This window comes from Dipodomys merriami, unplaced genomic scaffold (genome assembly GCF_024711535.1).
Source record: "Dipodomys merriami isolate MVZ:Mamm:240054 unplaced genomic scaffold, mDipMer1.0.p SCAF_36, whole genome shotgun sequence".
NCBI lineage: Eukaryota > Metazoa > Chordata > Mammalia > Rodentia > Heteromyidae > Dipodomys > Dipodomys merriami.
In genome coordinates, this window is record NW_027205159.1 from 15,099,410 (window position 1) to 15,102,569 (window position 3,160).

Sequence of the window (3,160 nt, forward strand, 5' to 3'; positions counted from 1 at the left end):
GGGCAGAGGGAGGTGGAGGATGGTGAGAGGGAGCAGGAGGACCTGTTGAATGCATCAAATGTGGATCTGTTCTCTCAGAGCAGGGCGAGTGAACCTCTGGACCGTGGAGTCCAGGTGTGCGGTTCCTGTGTCTCTGTAGACATGGCCAGGGATGGCATGGGGACGCAGACCGCCGAGTGGGTGTGGGGAGCCGTGCAGCTGCTCCAGGAGCACCTGGCCTCCAGCACACATTTGGAGGAGCTCCGCAAATCCTTGAGTCTGCTCTTAGTCTTGCCAATCATGGCAGAAATCCTTGGCACCACGGGTGTCAGAGAGATGGTGAAGGGTTTTAGGAAGCACCTGCTGGTGGGCAGTATGGCAAAGGAGCTGGACACACGCTGGGAGACCTTGGCTCTCCTGGGCTGCAACATAGCGCTTCTGCAGGTGCTTCTACAATAGGTCCCTGAACAGGATGGCGCTCAAGAACCCAGGATAGAGGCTCTTGGGCTGTCAGCGTTGGGGTGGGTGCATGAGGACAAGTTGAAAAAGTAAAGTGTAGTTTGGGGCTCCGGGGGAAAAGCCATGGTGCCCAGGAAGGTTTTCCCCTGCTCTGGGCCAGAGCCCCCATGGCCTGGGAAGCTGTGTGAGCTCCAGGGAGCTGGCAAGCAGACTGCCAGCCCTTGACCCAGTAACAGGTGGGAGAAGCATCCCCAAGTGGCCCCAGAGTCCTCTGGGGGCAGCATCAGTCCTCATCACTGGTCCATGGACAGCTCCAGAGACCCACAGGAACCCGAGCCCACTGGTACGGGGGGCATGCCTGGCATTCGGTGCCCTCCCAAACCGAAGGTCCGGGACTCACCAAGGTGCCTACAAGAGGGTCTCCCCTGGGTACCCTAGGGACAGGGCAGTTACAGACCAAAAGAGGGATGCTGATCCTTTGTGGAGGAGAAAGGAGGATTAGGGCCCTCTAAGGACAGACCTCTGGCAACCCAGAGAAGCTGTGAGGGGGCAATCACCATAGCGAATCCCAGCAACAGCAATTCCTCTCACCTCCACAGTCTTTTGAGGATGCCCTCAACCAGACCCAGCTGCTGAGGAGGAGACAGAGAACCAGGGGCAGGATTTGTGCTGCTGTCTCAGCTCTAGGAGGTCTGAAAGGGAATGGCTCCCATGGCCCCAGTAGACCCTCAGATTCCGTGCATAGCTCAGTCTCGAGGGTGAGCACGGGACAACTGGCCCCAGTCCCAGCCAACTATACAACCAGTGTTACCAATTCCATACAAGAATCCAGGGTACCAATGGTGCTGCTCAGCAATAAAACCCCTAATTTCCCTGGGTCACAGATCAACTCAGGTGGGCTGCCCGACCTGCAGTGGATGTCCCCATTCCCTCCAACTGGGCTCGGAGCCTCTGTGCCCTGGGAAGTGGGAGAAGGAGAAAGAAAGGGGGAGGGGAAGGGGCAGCCTTGCCTTTGTCAGAATGTCCCTGAAGATGCCTCTGTACTGCGGACCAAAGTGCGACTCCCTCGCTCCCTGGTGCCCCCAGGATGTCCTGGGGCTCCCACAACACAGTGATCCAGCCAGTCCCAGGCCTCCCTGCATTGTCTTTGCACCGTTTCCAGGACTTATATCCCTTCTCTGAACCAGTGTCAACGGAACACTCACCCAAGGCCTGTGGTGCACAGAGATTGCAAACAGTGAGTCCCAGGGTCTGGCCTGCCCAAGCCAAGAAGAGCAGAGGCCAACGGGTCCAGAAGCTTCTACACCAACCACCAGAAAAGCCTCCTGGTCTTGGTGCAACCTTCTTGGCCAGATTGTAAGGCCAGCCATGTCCCGAGGAGGCAATGTTATGCCTGAACTGGTCCCCACTTGGAGTGTCCACATAACCAACCATCTAGCAAGTGCTGCGGGTAGCGCTGGTCAGCCACGAGTTGGAGGTGTAGGAGGAGGAAGGGGTGCTTGTAGTATTGTTAGTGCTGGTGGGGGTGGAGGAGAGAGTGGTCTGGGAGGCAGGATGTTTCATCCCCAAGCTCAGACAACAGCCTGTGACCTTTCTGGTACCACCATGGCTGCCCCCAGGCTCATGAGCAACACCAGAAAGGCCGCTGATATAAGAACTGCCTGGTTATGGTCAAGTCCATTGGCAAAAACAACCAAGGCAATGGCAAGTTCCCCTGGTGATGAGATGGAGAAGCCTGGATTAACAGCTAGATATCGAAAGGACACAGCTGACTGGCTTTCGCTTGCCTCTGCCAGGGTCACAGTCTCATAGTATGTCCACTCTTACCTTACCCTGGGACCCGAGTACCTCATGGCTCCTCCTCCCTCCTTAACTCCCACCCCTATACAACTTGAAGGAAGATGTCCTAAGGAACAGGTATCTCTCAGTGGATTGGTTTAGAAGATATATACATTAATATGTCTTAATACTCTTAGGGAGGGAGGGTTTTTTCTCCCATTCATAGGGAACAGCTGTGTGAAGATGAAGCATGAGTCCATACACAGACCCACATAGTGCACACATTGTGCAGATCAGTTGTGGATAGGGAAAGCAGTCAAACATGGTCAAAATCAGTAAAATTAATTTTATACCAATATATGAATGAATATGTGCAATATTGTGGGGGGATTTCAAATCACGGGAACATCTGTATAGAGCAACGAATAGACACACACATGTATACAACAAACATACACAATCAGTGTGTTTGTGTGTCTCAGGCTCAAATAAAGCACAGACTACTCAGTGGACCTCTGGATAGGGAAAAGTAATCATGTGTTTTCCAAAGAGAAGAAAAGCTGGAGGATCTCTGACTCAAGACTTAGTGAACATGATTCCAAAAAGACCAGATAGGAAAGTACAGGAGCCTGTCATTTCCACTGAACTACTCTTCTCCAAAGGCATCCCACCCTGAAAATCATTACTGGAAGTTGAGGTTTGGCTCAAGTGGTAGAACACTATCCTTGAGGAAGGAAACCTCAACAAGGGCAACCAGGACTTGAGTTCAAGCCCCAGGACCAGAGCCAAACCAATAAATAGTGACAATTAAAAATTTTATGAGCCGGGTGCTGGTGGCTCACACCTGTAGTCCTAGCTACTCAGGAGGTTGAAATCTGAGGATCACGGTTCAAAGCCAGCCCAGGCAGGAGAGACCGTGAGACTCCTATCTCCAATAAACTAC